Source organism: Protopterus annectens, chromosome 9.part0, assembly GCF_019279795.1.
Source record: "Protopterus annectens isolate FY-2018-M chromosome 9.part0, PAN1.0, whole genome shotgun sequence".
NCBI classification, from domain to species: Eukaryota; Metazoa; Chordata; order Ceratodontiformes; family Protopteridae; genus Protopterus; species Protopterus annectens.
In genome coordinates this window covers 943,941,728-943,968,792 of record NC_056743.1, presented here as the reverse complement: position 1 = coordinate 943,968,792, position 27,065 = coordinate 943,941,728, and positions in this window count along the sequence as shown.

Sequence of the window (27,065 nt, the reverse complement as noted above, 5' to 3'; positions counted from 1 at the left end):
CACCCTTAAACTAATACTTTGTTGAAGCACCTTTTGATTTAATTACAGCACTCAGTCTTCTTGGGTACACACCTGCCATCAGTTAGAGAGACTCTGATTAACCCCAAATTAAGGTGAACTGTCCTAGTAGGATTTTAATGACATTTACTCAGTTGCCTGCTACACCTAAAGCCATGGTTCGCACATCACAGAGAGCTTACAAAGCATCAAAGGGATCTCATTGTTGAAAGGTATCAATCAGGAGAAAGGTACAAAAAAATTTCTACAGCTTTGGATATACCATGAAACACAGTGAAGATAGTCATCAAAAAGTGGAGAAAATATGGGACAACAATGACGTTGTAAAGAACTGGACATCCCTCCAAAATTGATGAAAAGACAAGACAAAAACTGGTCAGGGAGGCTGCCAAGAGACCTACAGCAACACTGAAGTAGCTGCAGGAATTTCTGGCAAGTGCTGGTTGCGTACTACATGTGATAACAATCTCCTGTATTCTTCATATGTCTTGACTATGGGGTAGGGTTGCAAGACGGAAGCCTTTTTTTACACAGATAAACATCCAGGCCCGGCTAAAATTTGCAAAACAATACATCAAGTCTCCTAAAAGCATGTGGGAAAATGTGTCATGGTCTGATGAAATCAAGGTTGAAATTTTTGGCCACAATTTGAAAAGGTACATTTGGTGCAAAAACAACACTTTGCATCACCAAAAGAACAGTATCCCCACGGTGAAGCATGGTGGAGACAGTATCATGCTTTGGGATTGCTTTTCTTCAGCTGGAACTGGGGCTTTAGTCAACATGGAGGGAATTATGAACAGTTCCAAATACCAGTCACTTTTGGCCCAAAACCTTCAGGTGTCTGCTAGAAAGCTGAAGATGAAGAGGAATTTCACCTTTCAACATGGCAATGACCCCAAGCATACATCCAAATCAACAAAAGAATGGTTTCACCAGAAGAAAATTAATTTTATGGAATGGCCCAGACCTAATTCCAATAGAAAATCTGTGGGGCCACCTTAAGAGGGCTGTGCACAAGAGATGCCCTTGCAATCTGACAGATTTGGAGTGCTTTTGCAAGGAAGAGTGATTGCCAGGTCAAGATGTGCCATGGTAATAGACTCCTACCAAATAAGACTGAATGCTGCAACCAGCTTATTGTACATTTTTTTCCCCTAACAGATTTGTTTTTCAATTGAATTATACAGGTTATAGGTCACATTAAAGGTGGGAAAGTTTTGAAATGATTTATTGTGGTTTCATTTTTTTATTTCACAAAAAACGGGCATTTTAACAGGGATGTTTACACTTTTTAGATCCACTGTAACTTGTATAAAACTTTATATTTGTGAGTAGAATACAGTGTCATGCAAATATGTATCTTTCTGGCTAAACTTTTAAATAGTATATTCAGATCCCAAACGGTGAACAGTAAAACCAAAGGGGGTGGAGTTTCAATATATATTAAAGGCATACACACCTCCTGGCTGGTCAAACAGTATGATGTACAGGAGCAGTTAACCATTGACAAGACACTATTCAAACCATAGCTAGCTACCGGCCCCCAAATCTGACTCAAGACGCCCAATCCGCTTATCTGGACTTCTTTGAATCTATCAAGATTCAACCCTCTACCCAAATACTGGGAGATTAACTATGCAAACATAGAATTTAATTACTACTCGTGCCAGAACACAAATGCCCAGAGATTCATCGATTTTGTCAACGCAAACACCTTGGAACAGCTAGCTGATACCCCCACAAGAGGTGATTATATCTTGGACTTGGTATTAACCAACATAAGTAAACCACTGCAGCATCCCTACAGCATCATCCTCCCTAGTAACATCTGACCATAAAGTGGTCACTTTCAAAGTCACCAACTCCCCTGAACCCCCTCTAGCTAGGGTCAAACAAAAAAAAACTTTTCCAAAGCAGATTATAATCTCCTGATGGATGGCATAGGAACTGTAGGAACTGGCACCAATATCCAAACAGTACAGTTGTGTACACTTACCATAAATGTAGATGTTAGAGTGTATTCACTGTTGCAGTCATCACATTTGTGTTATACCTGCCAGGGTAGTCCTCGGCAGCCCGAATACCAGAGGCTTAGTATCTCTGTGTCAGTTGCTGTCACCTCAGGACTGCTGACAGGTCATCAATAGTATAAAGTAAAGCAGCCAACAAAATTACATCAGTTTTTCTTGCCCTAACCTGTCAGGATCCCCCAAGTGGGGGACCATTATAAAGTAAATACCAATATGTCCCTTGTAAGGAAAGAGAAGAAAGAAGCAGGGGATGGAGGGAGGGAAACCACGATGCAACAGTGAATACACTCAAAACTGTACTATGTTCTTCATATTTCACTGTTGCAGTCATCACATTTGGGTTGATTCCCAAAGCTGAGAAAAAGGGTGGAGGCAGTCAAGGAAACTAGGGGCTGGCTAGGATGCCCTGCAAGACTGCAGAGGCAAACCCTGCCCTGGAGTTAGAGAAGATAGGCAGGTGGTAATGTTTGGTGAAGGCGTGAACAGATGTCCAGGTGGCAGCCTCCAGGATGTCCTTGGTGGGGACTCCTCTGAGGAAAGCTGCAGAGGTGGAGGCTGCTCTGGTGGAGTGAGTCCTTGACCCCCCTCCCCTTGGAGAGAAGCTTTCCATGTTGTTTGCAGCAGAAATGGATGCAGTGTGCTATCCATTTAGAGATGGTTTTGCCCTCTGCCCCTGCAGCAAAGCTAACCAACAATTGATCAGACTTTCTGAAGGATTTAGTCCTGTCTAGATAAAATCTGAGCTGTCTGTGCATACCTAGAGAGTGCAGGATCCTTCCCCCCTTGTTCTGTGGGTTAGGGGAAAAGGTGGGCAAATTAATGGATTGGTTTAGAGCCACACTGGACACCACCTTGGGCATGAAGGATGGGTTAGTCCTGAGGGATACCCTCTCAGCATGGAATATGATGAAGGGTTCCACAGCCATGCGTGCTTGCAGCTCGAAGACCCTTCTGGCTGAAGTGATGGCCAGAAGGAAAGCCGTCTTCCAGGAGAGAAATTTTAGCTCTGCTGAAGAGGCGGGTTCAAAGGGGGGAGGGGGAGCTTTTCCAACACAAAGTTAAGGTCCCAGGCTAGGGTTGGTGCTCTTCTGGGTGGCCTCAAGTTGCTAGCCCTTCTTAGGAACTGTTTGATCAGAGGGTGTGAGAAAAGGAGCTGCTCAGTGGGAAAATGAGCAGAGATAGCAGAGCCATGAATTTTAATAGAGGAAAAAGAGAGCCCACTCTGTAGCAGGTAAGCTAAGTAATCCAGGATGAGAGGGAGGAAGGGCTGTGGTGTATTAGCTCCCTTAGCCTGAATCCAGGTGCAGAATCTTTTCCATTTGTCAGCATAAGACTTCCTAGTGCTAGGGTGTCTGGCCTCACGTATAATATCTAGAACCTGTTTGCTGAGGTTGGCAGATTGATCGTGGGTTAGGGAATAAGCCAAGCTGCCAAATTGAGTGCAATTGGGGATGAATGAATTCCCCTTACCTCTGGGTCAGGAGGTTTGGAATCTGAGGGAGATGCCAAGGTGGCAGAGAGGATAGGCTGTGCAGCAAGGGGTACCAGTGCTGGTGAGGCCAGTCTGGAGCTATAGGAATTGTCCTTGGTTTCTCCTCCTTTATTTTGAGCAGTACCCTGGGGATGAGAGGTAGTGGAGGAAATATATAGACCGAAAGGTTGACCCAGGGGAAGGACAGGGCATCCACTTTCCAAGCCATGCAGTAATGCTCCTTGGTGCAGAACTTGCTGAGCTGATGGATGGTGTGGGAGGCAAAGAGGTTGACCTTCGGGGTGCCCCATTTCTGAGTTATTATGATGAAGGTTCTTCTGTTGAGCTGTCACTTGTGTGGGGCCAGAAGATTTCTGCTCAAGTGGTCTTGCCAGAGAGTTGAGAGAGCTCGGTAGGAATTGTGCTAACAGGTGGAGTTGCATGGCAGAGGCTGTGTGCCAAAGGGTCATGGTCAGCCTGCATAGAGGGTAGGACTGAATCTTTCCCTGCTTGCTGATATACCACATCACAGTTGTGTTGTCTGTTTTGTTCAGAAGAGCCCCTGGGGAGAGAAGGGACTTGAAAGCTATCAAGGTGTGCTGGACAGCTAACATCTCTTTTTGGCTGATGTACAGATGGATTTGCTGTGGGTTCCACTGGCCCTGTATAAACCTGCCATCTAGGTCGGCACCCCAGGCATAAACTGATGCTTCTGTGGTGTGGGTTTGGGTGGCTTGAGGTGGTGAGAAAGGTAGTCCTTTGTTGTAGGAGCATGCTGTTTCCCACCAAAGAAAATCTTTTCTGAGGCAAGGTATTATAGGTATAAGTCTCTCCAGGTCTTGAGAGTGGTGACACCAAAGGCTTTTTAGGTACCACTGAAGTTTCCTCATATGCAGTCTGGCATATGGAATGAGTAGAATGCAAGATGCCATGAACCCCAGAGCTTGCAGGATGTTCCTTGCAGATAGTTGGGGTCTGCTGGCTAGCTGAGAGAAGTAGGCTGTCAGAAAGGTTTGCTTGTCTGGTGTAAGGAATGCCACCTGGGATGCTGTGTCCAGGCTTGCTTCCAGGAATATAGTCCTTTGGGTGGGTACCTGTTTGGATTTCTTTTCGTTGATTGTGCACCCTAGGGAGGTTAGTAGGGACTTTACAAAGACCAGGTGCTTCAGGAGCTTTTCCTAGCTGTCTGCCTGAATTAGGCAGTCATCTAATTATGTGTAAATCTGGATATTCATTTGTCTGCAAAAGACAATGGATGGAGCCAGACATTTTGTGAAAACTCTGAGAACAGTAGATAAGCCAAAGTGAAGCACAGAGAACTATAAGTGCTGAGATCCTGCCCTGAAGCAGTGATATTTCCTGCATGATTCCCTGATAGGAATGTGGAGGTAGGCCTCCTTTAGGTATAGGGTGGCTAGCCAAGCATCCTTGGAGAACATGGGTAGCAGCTGCTGGAGGGTGAGCATTTTGAATTTGGGGATCACCAGGAAGGTGTTTAATATGGATAGATAGAGGATGGGGTGCCAGGTGCCCTCTTTCCTGGGTACCAGAAAAAGTCTAGAGTAGAAACCTTGGCCTTTCTGTTCTGCAGGAATGTGCTCTACTGCCCTCATGGAGAGCAGGGAAAGGACTTGCTTTTGTGCCTCTGCCCACTGGTTTGGAGGTAGATCTGGGAACCCTATTGGAGTAGGAAGTGTGTGAAAAGAAAATTGTATCCCTGGGACAGTATGTTGAGAACCCAGCAGTCATTGGTAATGGTAGCCCAGATGTTTGCATGAAAGGAGAGTTTTCCTCCTAGGGGTAAGTGGGGGTGGGCAGAGGGACGGGGTGAGGGAGGAGAGTCATTGCGAGTTCTTACCATAAGGGTGTGGCTTAGAACTCCCTGGTTTTGAAGTGGAGGTAGTCCACTGCTTAGATCTTTGCATTCCCTGTGGCTGCAGTCTGTGGGGTCTGGTTCCCAAGGGTCTGGGCTGACCTAACCTGGTGGGAGCAGGAAAGGACCAGTGCTTGGAGGGACAATGCCTGCTGAAACTGGTGGCTGGACCTGTAAGAAATCCTTAACTATCTGCTTAGATTTTGCTTTTTCTTCCATCTTTTTTTAAGACCTCTTCTGCCTTAGTGCCAAATAAGATGTCTTTGTGCAAGGAGGCATCCAACAATTTAGATTTAACATGGTCTGGCAAGGGCTGTTCCTTAAGCCAGGCATGCCTTCTAAGGGCAGAACCGGTGACTGTGCCCTGCAAGAAGCTTCTAGGGTGTCAAAACCACAGTGCAAGGTGTGTTTAGTTACTTGACTTGCAGAATGCATTAACTCTTGTAACTCTAGATTCTGCACAAGCAGGAAAGGAAGACATTTTTGTTTGAAGAGTTCCAGGGTATGTTGCTGAAATTTTAGCATATGGAACTGACAATTTAGTGCTCTGATAGCAAGAGTAGCTGAGGTGTATACTTTTTTACCCCATCCGTCTAGTGCTCAGGAATCCCTATACAAGGGGGTGTGATTCTTACTTGGCAGACGCTGCTTTAATTCTTTTAGGCCCTTGAGAAATTACCTCAGGGTCAGCAGTAGGATTTTTTAAAAAATGCGTGCGAGTCAGGGACTCTGTAATACTTGTCTGGTTTTCTGGGTGCAGGAGGGTGGGTGTCAGGAGTCAAGCTGGATTCCAGGAAAACATCTTCCACAACATCCAGGACTGGGGGGATGGCCAGGGGTCTGTGTTGTGGAAGATCTAAGAATTCCCGAGTCTCTTTTTAGACTGACAGTAGTCCTGACTTTCCCATTGGAAATGCTTCCTTAAAGTGTGAAGGGTTTCCCCAAAGGAAAAATCCGCTGGGGGATAGGCTGAAGGAATGGAATCCTCTGCATCAAAATCCTCATAAGCAGAGAGGGACTGCATGTCTTCACAAAGTCATCGGACTCCTGTTCAGACAAAACTACAGGGGACAGATTGCTTTTTCTTTTGGAAGGCGTAGCTTGGCTTTCACCCGATCAGCATGATAAGGTCTTCTGCCATTTTAAGCATTTGAGACTGAGGCAAGGAAGCAGGTGCCTGAGATTGGGTCGTCAGTTTCTTGGGTGTGGTTCGTAACCTGGGCCTAAGAAACTCAATAGTTTTCAAAAGAACGGTAGTCACGAAAGTAATAGTCTGTGTCGAGAATCGGTAGTGCAAAGGACTTCCTGGGAAGCTGGTGCCTGCTCAGCGGCTCTGGATCCATCCAAGATATTGACGATTGCAGGATCCTTAGTCTAAGAGTTTTGCGGCATACTGGACTCTGAAAGGGTCTTGGTACTGGCCTGTGAATCCAAAGAAGCAAGCATCAGGGGTTGTGAAAGCTTCTCACTGAGCTTCTCACTGAAGACCGGAGAACTGACGACTAGCTTAACAGAAGCATTGTCGGAAGGTTTGGACCTGTGCGGTCTGTGTCCGTCTTTATCTTTACGCTTTTTCGGGAGATCTTCTGTCAGATGGCTTACTGAAGCCATATCCGAATTCTGAGGACTGTAAGCAAAAATATCTAGCTACAATAAGGGCCTGATGACGTATAGTTCTGGCATTGAACAAAGCACAGATGCGACAGCAGGGGATACCGTGGTCTGGGCCTAAACAAGTAACGCAGTAAGAATGAAAGTTTCGGTGTGGTATTTGCTTTCTACAGGCGAGACAATTGTTAACATTTTCTGACATCAGTTAGTGCAAGAAAAAAGGATCCCCAACAGGGTACTTAGCTTTAGAAGACTTCAGCTTCAATTTGGAAGACGAAACTCGGGTAGCAGTCGACCAGCACTCACACAGACTACTTCTGCTTCGGGCTCCATGGCAAGAAAGACTGATGTAATGGCATCAGCTGCCTTACTTTATACTACTAATGACCTGAACTCAGTCCTGAGGTGACAACAACCGACACAGAAAAACTAAGCCTCTGGTACTCGGGCTGGCCGAGGGCTACCCTGGCAGGGATAAACCCAGATGTGATGACTGCAACAGTGAAACACGATGAACATCTACACCAAAGCACAATGTGAGCATTTAAATAGATGCATGGAATCAGGACTACCTGTCAGGACAAAAATCATCATCTGCAAAGAATAGTAGACCTGTCTGTTGGTCATCTGCAATAAATAAACTCTACAACAAAAGGAAAACACTGCTGTCCACAACGAAGAAGGAGCAGGTGCAAAATTGGAAGGAATCTTTCATTAGCCTGAACAAACAAATAAGAGCACTAATGAAATCCTCCAAAGCAAACTTCAAGTCCAAATTGGCCACATCTACTAGAGACAATCATAAGGCCTTCTTCACATATGTGTGCAACCTCAAAGGATGCACCCAAATCTGTTAAGAACTGGTGGTCAAGGACACCACATATACAAATGCCTTAGATATAGCAAACTTGCTGGCTGACAGATTCAGTGAAAACTTCACCCCAGTGCCCCCCTAGTCAGTAAATTAGGACATCCCCAAGTACCTCCCCCCTTCCCCTTATATTTAGGTACCAGATCATCACTGCTCTCTCAAAGGCAAAAAATACACCCTCCATGGGACCCGATAAACATCCCAGGCTGCATCCTACATGAAATTAGACAGGAACCTGCAGCACCATTAGGTGCCCTATTCAACCAAATTCGATGTACCGGCTTCATCCCAGTTGAGTGGCGGACAGCCACCATCATACCTTTGCACAAAGGGGGAACATCCACCAATCCAGGACATTATAGTCCCATCAGCTTAACTAGCCTGATCTGCAAGGCCATGGAACGGACTATCATGGACCTCCTTAACAAGGACATTGGCAACCTCCAAACACTCAATCCCACACAGTTTGGCTCTATCAAGAGGAGGTCATGTCTGTTAAATTTGGTCGACTTCTTTGAGACAGTCGTCAAAGCCATGGATGAGGGGAAGACTGTGCACACCACCTACATTGACCTGGTGAAAGCCTTTGACACTATTCCCTGCTCAGCATAATAAACTCTCTCAACCCGGCATCAATCTGTATGTTACCAGATGGGTAGTAAACTGTCTCACTGATGGAACCCTCCTAGTTAAAATAGGGGAAGCCACCTCAAGCAGTAGACCTGTAATGAGCAGCGTACCTCAGGTTTTGGTCTTGTGGCCTCTATTATTTGGGATTTAATTTCTTGAGCTGCAGGCCAAAACCAGTGAGCTATGGCTGACCAAGTTTGCAAGCTGGGAACAGTTATTACATCCCTGTATTCTTCCCTGATAAGGTCCATTAGTGAGTACAATGCCCCTTTCGGCATGTACCTCGCAAAGTACATGCAGCAGCTGGAGAGACCACAAAGGTTCCTCACCAGGAGAATCCAGTGCCTCAAACATCTACCATACACAGGCTAAAAGCTCTATCCCTCTACTCACTCAGTTTTATACAGACTCCTCAGAGGTAATATCTGTCTGGCATACAGGGCGATCTCAGACTCTGCCTTGATGAGACCGCTGCATATCCGCACATTAAGCTCCATTCGAGTAACCCACATGAGCAGCCTCAACCTGGTCTGTGACATCAATAGGACTTGTTGGCAGGACAGATTTGTGTCCCAGAAACTTCATCACCTAAGGAAAAGACTCTGTCTCCACATCAAGCAGAGTATCTCTTTAACCCTTTTTTAAGTGCAACCTGGATAACTGGATGGGAAACAGAAAATACACCCCTGGGATTCCACCTGTGTCCCTGCTGGACAGGGACACTGGGTGCTGACTTGTCTAAACATGAGCTAAACTCTTGGCTAGGCTTATAAGGGCCTCATGGCCAATAGCCTATTAAAGTCCTATGATCCAAGTCTTAAACCAAGAAGTGAACAGCTGACTAAGGTACCAGAGTAAGAACACAGATCTGCTCATACCTGCCCCCAGTATAAACTACCACTGACCCACTAGGAATTTCTATGTACTGGGTGATACACCAGTGCCCAGGAAAAGACCTGCAGCACCAGGCATGTGTCAGCAGCAGTGCAGTGCCCTGGGGAGGACAATACCAGTTGCATTCCAGTAGAACAATCATGGATGGTGATCCACGTAAGCAGAATGCACAGGCTCCCCAAAGATGCAGAAAAATAAGAGGCCCTAGACATGTAAACGTTAATCGACACCACTATGCCAAGGTTAATAGAAGAAAAAAAAGAAAAAAAGAAACTAGTTAAAATGACGATGCAGCTAATACAAATGAGTACATCTGCTGCAAACAATTGCTATCAGCCTTGATCAGGAGAGCTCTTGACTGCTGGTTTAGTTAACATACAAAAAGAAATTAATTGACAGTAAAAGGTACCCACCATGTCTAAATACCCACCAGTGATGCATATGAAGCTTCTCCTGCCCTGTGCTTTCTACCACATCCCCAAATCTGCTCATTCAGTTAAAGAAAAGCAATGTGGGAGAAAAGGAAACTCTTGACAAGATGGCATCACTGCATTCTAAAAATGGGAATTCACCCTGGTTCAGTGATGAGTTGTCTAATAGCTTATCTTACCATTATCTAAAAAAATATTATGCACGAAAATCTTTCATGTCACCAAAGCACTCTGATCCTTTCATTCCAAGTATGCATACGACAGAGTCATTATGCAGGTAAATGAATGTGCACATTATACACTAGGAGTTAAGAGACATGATTAAGGTCTCAGTATATGTATGTGGGTACCTGAGGCTGGAAAACAGCTAATTTTGAGAAGTACTCTGCCATCGCCATAAATGATGACACAATACAAGCAACTTTTTTTTTTTTTATTCTTCAACAAATGGCTGAGTAACTGGTGCCATTGTAGAGGGAATCCAATGTGTATCAGCTAGGAAGGATGTTGACAGCCCTGTCTGCTTTACTACGGATGGTCTAGACTTCTCTCTTCAAGGCTTTCAGATATCGGTCAAGACTTTCTCCACCCCATAGTGTCTTGTTTTAGGCAGATTCCACCTCATTTACCTACCAACCTAATATATCTCACTCAGACCCATCTTAGTACGGCACTGCTCAATGCTAGAAATGTAAGGAAGGAAGAAAGAAGCTCATCTTCTAAGTTTTCCTGACCTTTACAAATATGCACATATGCATAATTGCTGAAAGGTGGCACAGTGTCACAGCAGATAGAGCTGTCGCATCACAGCAAGAGATTCTTTGGTGGTTCAATTCTTGGCTAGGATGCCTTCCATGCAGAGTCTGCATTTCCTCCATGTTCTCATAGGTTTTCTTGGGTGCTCCATTTTCCTTCCACATTCCAAAGACATGCAGTAAGTGGATTAGACACTCTAAATTGACCATAGGTGTGAGTGCTCACTGACTGTGTGGCATGGAAGAACTTCTATGGCAGTGTGAACCTTGGTTTTAGGTGATTGTTATAGTGACACCTTGACCGCATGTGTAAAAATGGAAAAGAGGGTGTGGACAGATTTACAGATAATTCCAGAAACTTAGTTCCAGTGTAGTAGCAACACATCATCTCAGCTTCGGTCTAATATCTACTAGATGATATGAACAAATGGATAAAAAATTTAGGTGCGTTTCTGGTGAGGCGTAACTGTATTCGTTCAAAATCTCCATGACATGATGAAACTAGCATGATAATTTTCTACATATTCTGTTATCTACAGGCAAATCTGAACTGTCCAAATGCATATTGCATCATACAAATAACACGTGTATATAGCTATCACAGCCAACTACAGAAGACCCTCCAGGTCTCCCTCAGCATGCCTGTCACTTGTCTGTGCTCTCCTTTAAGAATCACTTTCCTCCTTGACAGACACTTGGTTAGTACAATACAGCATGAGAACCGTTTGTGGTGAATTTTACAGCACGAACATGAATGATGTGCTTTTATATAACGCACATTACTTTTGTTCTGCGTGCTCACTTGGGAGTGCTACTGTTTATTTATTATTAAGCATCTGTTTTATGGTACTTACTTGGGTGTGCTGTTATCTAATTAATGCTCATGCTTATTAAAGTCTACACTGTAGTGCTGCTGTTTAATTTCTCATGTAATTTTACACTGTTGTATTGATGTATCTTTTTACCAATGGTGGAGGCTGTAGATGAAAAAACAGTCTTGTTTTTATCTGTTTCCTTACCAGGTTCATAAACAATAAATATTACCATGCACTGAATTTAAGCCATTACATCTATTGTCATTCCATCAACCTTGCCAAGTACATTACTATTTCTTTTTACTCTCCACCCCCATGACAGCCTTATAGTAACAATTATAAAACTATTTTCAGTATCCCTGCACAAAAAAGTTACACAATGATTAAGTGTGACTATAGTTTACATTTTTATGGGCAAAACTGTTAGACTCTCTGGTGCTCTGATGAAGAGATCAAATCAATCATCCCAGTAGCTTAATGGAGTTTTTACAAACAATATCTTTATCAAGATTATCTCCAAAGTGATGTATAGGTGTGCAGTGGTTTCCTGCTTCTACTCAGAGTGAAAGCTGCATGGAATATGGTAGTGCAGTGTTATCACAACAGTGTGCTTAAGTATGTACATTGCCTATGTGGATCCAGAGTCGCGCTGACTGGAGTCAAAAGCAGTAAATCTGCTGATCTTTTTCACAGGACTATTCTGAAGGAAAAGGCAAGCCTATCTGAACTCTGAGATATAAATATTCTATACTATGGACATGTTTTGCTTTGGTAACCATGACAAGAGTGCTATGCAGTTTATACAGAAGGCAATTATAAATTAGAGTTGTGCTGTGGATACTGAAAGCAACATTCACTGTTTAAAGCTAAAGAGGAAACCCCTCTGCTTAGAACAGGAGAGAGAGAAAGGCAGAAAGTGCCAGGAGTCCATTTCCATTTGTTTTTACCAATGCTTTTTAAGTCTCCAACAACAGTGGGATAAATATGAGATTTCAGTCTGCTTCATGTTTAAGACTTCTTGTATAAGATTTCCAGAAAACATCAAATCATGTACTACAAATCAATGAAATATGCTTTGCTAGACATACAAAAGAACCAATCCTTGTCACAGTAACAGCAGCATGTTCACTGGCTCTATTAACAGCAGGTGTGCCAGATAAAAGGAATAATTTAGGAGACAGAATGCTGCGAGTTGGTGAGTTTGAACCTAGATACAGCTCTTAGCGTTTTGTCTCCAAGAAAGAAGTAAAACTTTTATTCTTCTGATTCCATCACCCCTTTTCAGTCTGGGTTCAGAAGAAAGAATGTGACAAAGTGTTATTCACTGGCATCATGGCACTGAGGGATAAAATCTTGACTCAACCTCAGACAGTTCATGTTCAACTACCAGCACTGGTGCTGAAGGGGTCAGGATAGGGAGGACAGTAGTGAACAGTTAACATGAAATCATGTAGAAAACAGGCAACCGTGATCACCACTTTAGTAATGCTTTAAGGAACGCACACCTCCAAACGTCTAATCTCCATATAGATTACCCCAGTGTTTGAAAAACTCAAAACAAGAAAACTGTTAAAAAATGCTGTGAGATGCTGAGATCTGATGAACAGAGCACAACATTAGCAGTACTGCTGCACAAAAGAAGATGTAACTGATGCTTGGAAGTGTTGCTCTGATGTTCTAGTGCAGTCCTAAATGCTGTCATTTAGTAAGAGCTCTGAACTGTCCAAATGCATATTGCATCATACAAATAACACGTGTATATAGCTAATTAGTAATAACGAATATAAATAAATACCGCAATAAAATTAGAAGTTAAGTACCTACCATAACGTTCCATGTTAGTTGTCTTCTCTCGCCTTCTTTCTTGCTGGATGGGTTCGGAGCCGATCCTCGGCTCCGACTCGGCACTTGCTTTAGCTCGAGAACTCCTTTTACCAGCTCGAGGCAACCCTATATCCCATGATGCAAGGCGGAACTACCTCAGATCTCGTTTGGCAGCTAACTAACCTTGCTAAAGACTATCCTAACAGAATTAGGAACAATGGTTCCTAAAAGAAATCCTCCTAACAACGTACCAGAGGAAACAATCTAATAGGAACTCTCCAAGATCTGTCCAGGCCAGGGGGAAGGAGGGAGGCAAGAAAGAAGCGAGAGAAGACAACTAACATGGAACGTTATAGTAGGTACATAACTTCTAAATGTTAAGTTGTCAATCTCGCCTTCATTCTGCTGGATGGGACGGCGTCCCTAGCACCTGTATCCCGGGTGGCTCAATGGAACAGACTCTTGAGAACTGTGGAACCAAAACTGGCCCTATCTCTGGAGGCCAAGTCCAACTTGTAATGAGAGACAAAGGTATGGGGCGTAGCCCAAGTAGCTGCTGCACAAATGGTATCAATGGGTAGTCTATCCTGAAAAGCTGCAGAAGTGGATAGACTCCTGGTAGAGTGTGCTTTAGGCTTAGAAGATAGCTGTTTGCCCCTGAGAGAGTACACATAGGAAATAGTGGAAGTCAACCATCTGGATAAGGTCACTTTAGATACTGGAAGACCTATTCTGTTATCTGCATAGGAGACAAATAATTGGTCCGATTTTCTGAATTGTTTAGTTCTATGCAAATAGTACCTGAGCTGACGATGGACATCCAAAAATGCAGTTTCTGTTCAGCTCTGTCGGAATAGTTTGGGAAAAAGACTGGTAGGTCTATAGATTGGTTAATGTTGGTTTGAGATACGACTTTGGGGAGAAAGGAAGGGTTAGTTCTTAATGATACCCTGTCCTTATGAAAAACCAAATAAGGGAACGAATGCAGAGAGCTTGAATTTGAAACCCTTTTTGCAGAAGTGACAGCCAGTAAAAATATAGTTTTCCAGGTCAATAACTTCAAAGAACATGAAGCAGACGGTTCGAAGGGAGGAAGTATCAAGGATGCCAAAATTAAGTTTAGATCCCATTGCGGAGGAGGATGCTTTATAGGTGGTTTTAGGAGGAAAACTCCTCTCAGAAAGGCCTTGCATAACCTATGAGACATAATGTTATTGTCATGCAGGCCAACATGATACTTAGAAATAGCAGCCAGTTGTACTTTGACTGTAGATGACGAGGATCATGAATGAAAAACCTCCGCCAGGAAATCTAAAACCGAATGTACAGGAGCAGTAAAGGGGTCAATATTTCTGGAATTCGCCCAAATAGAAAAACGACGCGACTTGCTAGCATAAACAGTCCTAGTGGCGACTTCAAGGAAGAGACTAAAATGTCTCTGACTGAGTCGAAATCATCGGTAGCCTGGCTAGGGTAGGAAGTGGAGCAACCAAGCAGTGAGGTTGAGAGAATGAATGGCCCGGTGCTGCTGACCCGATTGATGGATCAAGAGATCCGGAACTGGGTCCAGATGCCAGGGCTGCACCAGAAGGTGACGATGCAGGGACGGAAACCAAATTTGTCGAGGCCAATATGGGGCAATGAGGATCAACATGGCTCTCAAAACGGTGGCTTTCTGAATGACTTGTGGAATCAAGGGAAAAGGAGGAAAAGCGTACAGAAGTCCCCGGGGCCAATCCTGGGTTAGAGTCTCTCAGAGGTTGGCCTGGAAGGGGAAAGAGTGAAGAAATCGGGGCACTTGTTGTTTTGAGGAGTAGCAAAAAGATCGCAACAAGGAGTGCCCCACTTCAGAAAAATCTGATCCACTACAGATTGATTGAGAGACCACTCGTGAGGCATCAGAATGGATCTGCTCAGCCTGTCCGCTAATAGGTTGGACCTGCCGGGGATGTGCGTTGCTATCAGAAACCGCTGAGAAGAGATCGCCCACTGCCAAAGTCTGAGAGCTTCTCGACATAACGGATAGGACCTGGTCCCGCCCTGCTTGTTGATGTACCAAACTACGGACATGTTGTCCGTCTGTACTGCAATAGTCCTCGTGGGAAGAAAGTCGTTGAGGGCTTGCAACGTTAAAAGCACTGCTCTCATCTCCAGGACATTTATGTGCAGATGGTATTCTATGGGTTGCCACGTCCCGTGGACCATCCTGCCCTGATAATGCCCCCCCCACCCGATCAGAGAGGCATCCGTAGTGACTGTGGCAACTGGAGGAGGGGGAATAAAGGGTCGGCCCTGATGAAGAAGAGGGGAAGATATCCACCAGTTCAGATGAGCTCGGCACGACTGTGTTACCAAGATTTCGTGCCTCATCGGGAGACTGTGGTACGACCACTGTGTGAATAGCATCCACTGCAGAAGACGCATGTGGAAGCGAGCCAGAGGTAGAAGAACAATGGCCGCAGCCATAAGACCTAGAACCTTCAGAATAAATCTGGCTTTGATCTTGTTGCTTTGCAAAAGAAGCCGAACAAATTTTTGGATGTCCAGAATTCTTTGATCTGTTAGTCTGGCTAACATTTTGACGGTGTTTAATTCTGCGCCTATAAAGGTGATAGATTGGCAAGGCAGCAGAGAAGATTTTTTGAAGTTTACTGAAATTCCCAAACTCCTGCAAAGCTGTAGAGTGTAGTCTCTGGACTAAAGAAGCTGACACTTGGTGGTGGCGGAGAGGAGCCAGTCGTCCAAATAGGGAAATACCTGGAATCCTCGACGTCTCAGATGAGCTGTGACCACTGCCATGCATTTGGTAAACACTCTGGGGGCTGAAGTGAGGCCAAAGGGCAGGGCTCTGAATTGGTAATGACTGGTCCCTAGCCAAAAGCGGAGAAACCTTCTGGAGCGTCTGTGAATCTTTATGTGATAGTACGCATCCTGAAGGTCTATAGAGCACATCCAGTTGTCCTTGCCCAGAAAGGGCAGAATGGACTGAAGCGTGACCATCCGAATCTTGCCTTCTTGACAAATCTGTTCAGATTGCTCAGGTCTAATATTGGTCTCCAATCTCCCGTCCTTTTGGGGACCAAAAGAATCTGGAGTAGACGCCGGATCCTACCTGGTCTGCTGGCACAGTCTGGACGGCTCTTTTTCTAGGAGCTTTGAAACCTCCTGTTCTGCCAAATCCCTTTGACCGGGTGAGATGTCTGGAAGGGATTGTAGAGGTATGGGAAACCTTTCAAGGGGATTTTGTAACCCTCGGATATAATCGACTGTACCCACATCTCTTGAGATAGGGATTGCCAGGCTACTGGGTACAGCGAAATCCTTCCCGACTGCCTCCAAGGGTGGACAGTCGGGCAACACCTCAGGGATGCTGAAAGGGCTTCTCAGGAAGAGACTCCCTGTTGCCCTGGTTCTGAGGTCACCCCCTGCCTCTAGCGCGGTGTATATTATTCTTACCCCCTCTGCCTCTGGGGGTAAACTGACCACATGTGTCCGGCGTAGCTCCTTGGGCTTTACGGAACCACATCTTCCCCCCCTTCTGACCCTTGGGGTATGGTCTAGAAGGAGTGGAAAACTGGACTCCAACGGCAGAAAGAGTTTTACCGTCCTGCTCACACCTGGTCAAGGTATCCTTCACCTGAGGTCCGAACAAAGCCGAACCATCAAAGGGGGTATTAGTGAAGGACGCCTTAAAGGGGTCCGCAAAATTACAAAGCCGCATCCAGGCTTGGCTTCTAAGAGCAACTCCTGTGCCTGCGGCCCTGCTCGCTCCATCGGCCGCATAGGATATGAGCCGCATGGAGGAGTTAGATATAGAATTCAGGATTGCAAGCTGCGAGGCAATCTTTTCCTGAGCCCCAGCAGCAGAAGTATCCTGGACTACTTCACCCAGTTCCTTGAGAACATCTCGTTGAAGCCTGGTGAAGTGACAAAGATAATTCAGCGAACGCATAGCAAAGGTCGCTGAAGAAAACATCCGCTTTCCATACCTGTCCATGGTCCTAGAATCCTTGTTAGGAGGATGGACAGGTACTGAAGGATCCGCCAGTTCCTTCTTAGTGGCTGCCGCCACCACCATAGCATCCACAGAGACACCCTTGGAAAGGAACTGTTTGTCCGAAGGGGCCGTGATGAATTTGGATGGTCTCCTGGGGACAGGTTCCACAGAATCTGGAGCCGCCCACGCCTTCCGAGCCACTACCTGCATCAGTGGGTCGAAAGGCGGAGACACCCAGGAGGTGGAGGGTCGGGATCCAAAGCCTCCAGGTATACCGACTCATCCTCGGAGGGGTCAATGGAGGGCCAATTCCCCCTCTGTTTGAGGAGCTCAAGGATGTCTGAAAAAGAGACATCCTCAGAGGGGGACCGTGGGGAACCCTCCGACTCATCTAAGTCGGTATCAGATGTAGTAGACTCAGGGGAGTCTGTGTGTTTCCTCTTACACGTCCTCTTCCGAGGGGTTCCCCTGCAGGATCAGGAGAAACCTCGGAAGAGGAGGAAATTCCCAGTGGGGAAACCTGGGGCGATGGATCCCTGGGCCTGTGAGCAAGAGGTTGGCAAGAGGCATCTGCAGGCACTGAAGAGGGAGGAGCTAGAGGGATGGACCGTTGACCAGGCTCAGAGGCCAGGACACTCCTCATCACCTCAAAGGCTCCTCTCCCCGAGAGGCCGGAACACACCCGCTCCGAAGAAACAGGAATGGCCGGCTCCAAAGAGAGAGAAGGTGCCGAGCTTACCAAAGCCGAAGCCCCGAGAGGGAGAGCGGGGTCGGACAAGGGTCCGATGCCACTAGCCCCCTCGGAGCCGACAGTGGAAACCCGGCGACCGGATCCCTCCAAGGAAGGTCTCAAGGAGGAGATCGGAGCCGAGGACGACGGAGCCGAAGGATGTATCGGCTCCGGCTTCGAAATAGTCGCTGTCCCGAGAAGCTCCGGCTCCGAACTGCGGTGTGGAGTCGGAGGAGGAAGTTCAAGGATTGGGGCTATAGCCGAAGTCTGTTGAGACGGGCTATGGAGCATTTGGGCCAGTGCCTGAGACTTCAACAGCCTGCTTACCACCCTCTCTAAATCGTGGTCAGACAGCCTGGAAGATCGGCTCCGATGGCTCCGCTCCGACAAAAGAGGAGACCCCGGAGCCGAGTGGATACTCAGTATAGAAGGGGACCGGGATCTCTTACGGGTCGAAGCCATCGGAGCCGAAGTCCCTTGAACCCCAGATGGAGCCGAGGATATCTCGGCTCCGATACTGGATAAAGTGTCGGCTCCAGCCGGAGCCGACAAGGCCACAGTAGTCAGGGTATCAGAGCCGGCCGGTGCCGAACCCACTACTTGAAAAGAAGATGTATCGGCTCCAGCCGGAGCCGATGTCGGCTCCGACGGAGCCGGAGCCACCGGAGGAGGCTTGGACACTGTAGCCTGAGCCTTCGGTGGTTTAGGAGGTTTTCCTGACCCTAATTTAGGAGGAGAACCTTCTGGCTTAAGTAAGCCTCGGAGGATGAGTTTATTCCTCCTTTCCTGCAGGACTCTCTGGCTAAAAGCATGACATAAAGCACAGGAGTCCTGCAGGTGCAAAGGCCCCAGGCAATAAACACAAGAAGTGTGACCGTCTGTCAGAGACATTTTCTGACAGCACTGGTCACACTTCTTGAAGCCTGAGACCTTGCCTTCCTTTGACATCCTAGGAGGATGGAAACACAAACAATCCCAACAAACACACAAATTAATCCCTTACACAAACACACAGGAAGGGAATAACCAATGGGAAACTAGGCCTGACTAAGAAACTTTAAACTAAAGATTATAAAAAGTTTAAAAACAAGGGAATAGGGTGGGCTGTAACTAACTACAGACTAAAAGGGAAAAATAAACCCCTAACTACTCTTTTTTCTTATTTCACAAAGAAAAACTTACCTCAGCTGGCAAAGGAGACCTCTTTCGCTAAGCGGCAAACGAGATCTGAGGTAGTTCCGCCTTGCATCATGGGATATAGGGTTGCCTCGAGCTGGTAAAAGGAGTTCTCGAGCTAAAGCAAGTGCCGAGTCGGAGCCGAGGATCGGCTCCGAACCCATCCAGCAAGAATGAAGGCGAGATTGACAACTTAACATTTATTATGATGAAAGAAATATTGGAAATAAAAAATACATGTTACATAATACAGCCTCGCAATATATTCTTCTGTATTTTAGTCTACTTCATTTTCTTGTATTTTAGTCTACTTCATTTTCTTGTATTTCAGAGAAAACTTGGCTTCCCTTCAGATATGCTGTCTCACACCCAGTCATCATTCTTGTAAATGTTAAGTTAGTAGAAGGGTCAAATTTTATATGAATGATACCTGTTAATACTGTGCATCTGCCAAAACCTGAAAGCAGTGGCATAGCTAGAGTTTGTGCTGCCTGGATCTGTCTGAGTTTGCTGCCCCTCCACCCTCACAAAATCATGGTGAAATGGGGACCACCAAACACAGTCCCTTCCCCCCTGCAACCATTCCAGTGGTTCATTACCTATTTCTCCCCATTTACCATAAACATTGTGGTGTGCATACTGTTTTATGCTTTACTTCTACAATGGTTATTTGGATTTAATTTAAAACTTTTATTTTAAATTTGATAGCACAAACACCAACAGACACGAGTAAAACAAAGTAATACAATCTCACAATGAAGATAAACCTGACATTAAAACTTCTCTGCCCTTGAAACTCAAATTCATTGAAACCCGCATTCAAAGAAAATGCACCTGGCCAATGGAAGATAAAGTTTAACTTTGGGCCGTTTTCAAATCATAGGCCCCTTGCACACATATTTAGGACCATGTAAACATACATGTGTTCTTTGATTCATCTTCATGATTGTATTGAATTATATTACTTGTATAATACAGCATACTTTTTAGAGTGTGTTTTAAATTTATTGTTTTGAACATTTTTCCAGTAAGGAATGAAACAAAATGTATGAATCAGTAATGACAAAGCTGCACAAATCAGAACATTGCCATCATAAAAGTCTACTCAAACTTCTGTCATTACAAACCATCAATATCAGCAAATATGCACAATCTCTGCAGAAGTAAAAGTCATCTAAATAATTCCACATTACAGAGATCTGTAACTAATGAAGAGGTTGCTGCTAGCAAACATCTTTATATTTCATTGTTTCACCTACAAATAAAGTGCCTGTTGCCATTAAAGAATAAATTGCTTATGATACATTAAAAATGATAAGTTGGTAATACTGCAATAGGGACTGGATGGCAAACTGATAACAGGTTCATAGTTACTAGGTATCTCCTCCAAAGGAGGACAAACACAGGACTGCAGCATCCACCCCTTTAAAGTACAACAGTACAGTATCAGCAATCCATCTACATACTGTAAATGTAGAACCCGCAGCCTTCTGCATCAAAAGCAAGTACACTAAATGTTGTGCTACTAACAATGCTTTTAAATATTTTAACAAATGATATCACTATTGTGCTAAACACAATTGCACTTTGCAAACAGACTTGGCATAAGCAGCACTAAACTTCTCTTCCCCTGAAGCTCTCAGCTCCTTGTAAAATGCTCTTGACACTCAACTGTATCTCTCAACTTTGCAGCACAAGAAATCTGGAGAAAGCCAAAATTTAGAGTGGGGGAACTAAGGCCCAAAACCAGGGAGACCGTTTAAACAATGCTTGTATAATCTTAGAAAGTTGCTAGAATAAAATGTTTTGCGTTATCATGTTTTTCCTGAAAGATATGAAGTCTGAAACTTAAATGGCGGTCATTGCTTTGTGAATTCAGTCCTCACTGATTTGCCAGAAAACCACAAATTTTAAGAAGAACAGACCAAAAGTATAAGCTAAAAATTCCAGACTGTCTGTGAAAATCAGCAGACTTGAGAGCTATGGACTCAACTCCTGGAATCACAAGTGGTGGTGGTGGTGGGGTAGATAATTCCAGTTCTTGCTCTTTGTACCCAAGATACAGGGGGTTGAGCCCGAGTAGCAGTAATCACCAGGTATCCCTAAACAGCGGCATTTTACACACACACACACACACACACACACACACACACACACACACACACACAGATTGAATTCTGTGCACTAACCTCAACACACTTACACTTGCAATGAGCAAATTCTGTGTACAGACCTTGTATCTCATATACACTGCAATGAACAAATTCCGTGCATGTAAAGCCTTTACAGCAACCTGCAATTCACATGCACTCTTAACAAGTAAATGAGCAACAACCTTGTGAATCAAATTGAAAAACAAGTTATGTCTTACCATAACGTTCCATCTGAATTGTTTATCTTGTTCCAGTCATCACTGATGGGTCTGGTTCTGAGCCCTCGGAACCAAGCCAGCCTAATACCAAGCTTGTGTACACCAAAAACTCTCAAGCTAAGCTGCTACCCACAATGACCTTCTCTCAGTTACCTCAGATCGAGTTTGCATGCAACATATAGAAGAAAACAGAGGCCATTTCTGCGCAGACACCCTGAAACACCACAAGGACCCAGAAGATCCACCAGGAGCCTTTGGTGGGGGACGGCGGGAGGGTGTGATGACTGGAAGATGATCAACAACTCAGATGGAACATTATGGTAAGACAACTTCTTTTCTTTATCTGAAGTTGTTAATCTTCTTCCTATTCATCAGTGATGGGACAGAATGCCAAGCTACTTGGAGAACCTGGGTGTCCCTTATGGAAGAACATTCCTGAGAACCAATGAGCTGAAGGCCGACCAAATCCAATGTGTAATGCTTGATGAAAGTATGAGGTTTAGCCCAAATGGCTGCTGCACAAATGTCCTCCATGGAAGCCCTGCAGTGAAAAGCAACCAAAGTTGCGATGGCCCTAGTTGAATGAGCTTTGATTTGAACAGGTTTTGATTCATTCACTAGGGAGTATGAAAAGGTAAGAATCTCTGAGCCATTTTGATAAAGTAACTTTTGAGACAGCACATCCCATTCTTGGACCAGAAAAGGAAATAAAAAGTTGGTCTGACTTGCGGAAGGACTTAGTCCTGTTCAAGTAAAAATGTAATTGTCTATGTACGTCCAATGAATGTAGACAGTATTCTCCCTTGTTGGGATAATTTGGGAAAAACACAGGGAGCACAATGGAATGGTTAATAGATAAGTCGGACACCACTTTGGGGAAAAAGGATGGGTTAGTACGAAGGGATACTCTGTCCTTATGGAAGATTAGATACGGGCTCTTGATGCATAAGGCTTGTAACTTAGACATTCATCTGGCTAGCAAAAACAAAGATTTCTATGACAGGAATTTAAGATCACATGTCGCAGCTGGCTCAAAGGGGGGTAAGAGAGGGAGACTGTAGAACCCAAGAGAGATTCCATGTCTCTACAAGTTGCCTGATAGGAGGTCTTCTATGGAAAACTCCCTTGAAAAAGGTCTTGCAAACAGGAGCAGCCCTAGGTCAACTGGTGCCCTAGGCAAAAGGGCTCCAGGGCGCCCCCCAACTCATCAACTGGTGCCCCCATCCTGGTCTACCTACACCAAATAAATATTGGAAAAGTGCCCGTGCTATACCGGCGCCCTAGGCGGCCGCCTAGTTGGCCTATGCCTAAGGCCGGCCATGTTGCAAAGGCAAGTGGAGATAAGAGGAATGCCATCCGAAGTGTTATGAAAATTGGAAATAGCTGCTCAATGGACTCAAATAGTAGAAGCCGATGCCCCATTGTCAAAAAGCTCAGAAAGATGCTGAAGTATAGCAGCTGTCAGAGCTGAAAAAGGATCTGGCATCTGATTATTAGGCTAAATAGAGAATCTTTTCCATTTGTTTCTGTAGAGTTTTCTGCTGGATGGTTTATAGGATGCCAGAATAATATTGCGTACAGGTGAGGAGAGGGTTTCCTGCCTGGCAACTAACGGAAGTGGAGAAACCAAGCTGTCACCTTGAGAGTGGACAGAGTTGGGGGAGACAGCCCTTTTGGGTGAGATATTAGGTCCTGATGAGTGTCCAGGATCCAAGGAGGTTGTAAAAGGTGAGGCCGGAGGAAGGGAAACCACACTTGTCGAGGCCAGAAAGGGGCAATGAGGATCACTTTGCATCTCAACCGAATTGCTTTCTTCAGAAATAGGGGTATTAAAGGTATCAGAGGATAAGCATAGAGGCAACCTGCAGACCAATCGTGAGTTAAAGCGTCTCTCGGTGATTCCCCATCTGGGGGAGAGGGCAAAGTAGATGCTGCATTTTGTTTGAAGGGGAAGCAAAAAGATCGCAGCAAGGCTGGCCCCAATGGCTGAAAATTTCTGCTGTCAAGTTCGGATCGATAGACCACTCATGTGGACAGAGGAAGCATCTGCTAAGCCTGTCTGCAATCACGTTGGAGCTCCCCAGGATATGTGTTGCAATTAGAAAGTGGTTGGAAGCTATCACCCAATGCCAAATTCTCATGGTCTCGTGACATAGGGGGGTAGGATTTGGTCCCTCCCTGTTTGTTTATGCATCAGATGACAGACATATTGTCCCACTGGATTGCAATTGTTCCCGACGGAAGGAGAGGATGAAGTGCCTGCAACGCTAACAGCACCACTTTTAACTCCAGGACATTGATATGCAAGTTGGCCACCAAACTGGACCACGTGCCTTGGACTGTCTTTCCTTGGAAATGCCCCCCCCCCACCCTCTCAGGGAAGCATCCGTGGTCACCGTGGTGTTGGGTTGCAGAGTCTGGAAAGGGTGGCACCAAAGGTTTTCGTCTGTTCTCATCCACCAGAGAAGATCTTTCTTGCAAGAATTGGTGATGAGGATCTGTGAGTTTAAAGGATGGAGATTGGATATGCACTGGGACAAAAGGAGCGACTGTAACAGTCTCATATGCAATCTTGCCAGGGGGGACAATTGGAATGGCTGCCACCATAGACCCTAGAGCCTGTAGAACTTCCCTTGCAGACACTTTCTTTCAACAGAGTATCACTTGTACTTGTAATCTTAATCTCTGTAGTCTGTGAGGAGGGAGAGAGACATGGCTTGTTCGAGTATTGAATACTGTTCCTATAAACTCCAATTGTTGGGTAGGAAGCAGGTTGGATTTTTCCCAGTGCATTGTGATCCCAAGGAACTCCACTAGTGCGAGAGTGTAGTGGAGGGCCATGACCAATAGGCACTTGGTGGAGGTGGAGAGGAGCCAATTGTCTAGATATGGAAACACCTGGAATCCTTGAAGTCTCAGATGAGCTCTTACCACTGCTAAGCATTGCGTGAACACTCTGGGGGCTGTCGAGAGACCGAATGGCAGGGCTCTGAATTGGTAATGATTGGCTCCCAGCCAGAAGCGAAGGAGACACCTGGAGCGCTTGTCCATTTTGATGTGGTAATACGCATCCCGGAGGTCTATCGAGCACATCCACACACCATCCCGAAGATATGGGAGAATGGATTACATCGTGACCATGCGGAATTTGGTCTGAACTACTGATTTGTTTAGTTGGCTGAGACCCAAAATGGGTCTCCAGTCCCCAGTCTTTTTTGGCACCAAAAATAATCTTGAGTAAAAACTGGATCCGCACTGGTCAGGGGGGACTTGTTGGATGACTCGTTTTTGACACAGTTTTTTTATTTCTGAAGTTGCTTCTTCCCTGGGTGGAACATTGAGGAAGGTATTTTGGAGGTCTTGGGTAAGATATTAGAAGGATGTAATAACCTCTGTAAATTATTCTCTGCACCCACTGATCATTTGTAATAGAATGCCAGGCAGCTTGGTGCAGAGAAAACAGAGCCCCGACTGCTTCCTGAGGAAAGCAATTGGGCAGTGCTGATAAGGTCGTCCAGAGAAAGAATTCCCAGAGTCCTGGTTTTGGGGACCCCCTCTGCCCCTAAAGGGGTGTCTTCCATTATTGGAACCCCCTCTACCTCTGAGGGAATCCTCACCACGTGCACTATGGAAAGGGCCTTGAGATTTTTGTGCCACATCTTTCCACTCCTCTGGTTCCTGGAGAAAGAGTGTTGAGATTTGGAAAAACGTATGCCAACGGCAGACAAGGTTTTACCGTCCTGCTCGCACCTGGCTAATGTGTCCTTCACTTCAGAACTGAACAAAGTGGATGGTTCGTTAGGGGTGTTCAAGAAGGAAGACTTGAAGGAGTCCATGAGGTCACAAATGTGCATTCAGCCATGGCGTCTCATAACTGCACCTGCACCCGCAGCTCTAGCCACCCCTTCGGTTGCATGGGGACAGCAACCTCATGGACGAGTTGGAGATCGACTCTAGGGTAGCAAGCTGAGAAGCAACTTTATCGCGTGCCCAGTCAGAAACTTGACCCATGAGGGTTCCAGAGAGTTCAGAGATGAGATCTCTTTGGAGCCCTGTAAAATGTGCCAAATAGTTCAGAGACTTGACAGCAAAGGTCGTTGAAGCAAAAAACTTGCTTCCCTAATCTGTCCACTGCCTGTGACTCTCTGTTGGGTGGATGGACAGTAGGACTTTCCTCTGCAAGGTCCTTTTTTGTGATGGCCACCACCATCATAGCATCTACTGGTAAGCCTCTAGACCAATGGGGCTGTTCCTCTGGAGGGGACAGTATCTTATCTGGTCTCTGGGGAATGGCTTCAATGGGGTCAGGGTTCTTCCATGCCCTCTGCGCAATGAGCTGGACTAACTCATCGGCAGGTGGGTCACCCAAGAAGGAGAGGGCCGAGAGTGGAAGACCTGAAAGAATACGGATTCCTCTGAGAAAGGATTGGAGGGCCTCCAGTCACCCCTCTGCCTCAAAATTTCCAGGATGTCTCCAAAGGAGACATCATCAGGGGCTCACTGTGGGGACTCTTCTCCATCACTGTAATCCATATCCTCAGTGAGGGACTCCTCCGGGAGTCCATGTGTTTCCTCTTACACATCCGTTTCCGAGGTGGTTCTTCGGTGGGAGAGTCTGAAGAAGACTCAGAAGGGAGGTTACCCTGTACAGGAGTTTCCTGAGGCTTGTGCTCTCAGTGTCCTGGGGAGGTAGCCTGTGATAGCTGCAGCTCAGAAGGAGCAGGGTGAAGGTTTGACATAGGAGGAGTGCTTCCCGAAGCAAGCACCCTCTCCATCACCCAGAAGGTAGGCCCGCCCAAAGAGGAATGGAAGCCCGGAACCAAGGAAGACAATCTCGGAACTGGGGTTACGGCCCGCTCCTGGGGATGGAGCCTCAAGCAAACCCAGGATGGGTGGCACCCCCCAGATCTGAAGACAGAACCGATGAAAAAACTGGAACCATACCTGGAGCCGGGGGTTCCACCCCCCCCCCAGCATGAGATTGAGGAAGGGGTGGTTCCGAAGGAACTGAAATGCAAAGGGGCCTTGGAGCCTCACAGAAGGTCACTGTCTGTGCCGAGGAAAGGATTCCCCCCCCAAAGACGTCAGAGCTATGGGCCTCGGAACTGAAGGGTCCAAAGGAAGAGAATAAGTGGGAGCCATGGGGGGCGGTGGATCCAAAACCCAGAGTGGGATGGGTTTTTGTAAAATGTGTAATCCCTCTGGCTGTCAACAGCTGATCAAACAGGTGCCTCACATCCAATTCAGATACTCCTGGTGGACCTTACTAATACTCCTGGGGGGGGGGGGGGGAGTCAGGTCGGTCCAAAAAAGGGCTAAAGGCTTGTCCTGAAAACAGATCCAAAGATGGGAGCACTGGGTCCGTGGTGTAGGAAAAGTCTGCACCAAGGATTCCAGTTTCGAGACAGGTAAAAGTGGGACTATCGGTGCCGAGAAAGGGCTCAGAGCCGAGAGAATAGCTGGAGTGGAAGTCATTACTTGCTCCGAAGAAGTGGTCAGTACCAATCTCGGAATGGAGATGGGCGACATCGGTGCCGAGGTAATAGCAGGCAATAAGACTGAAGC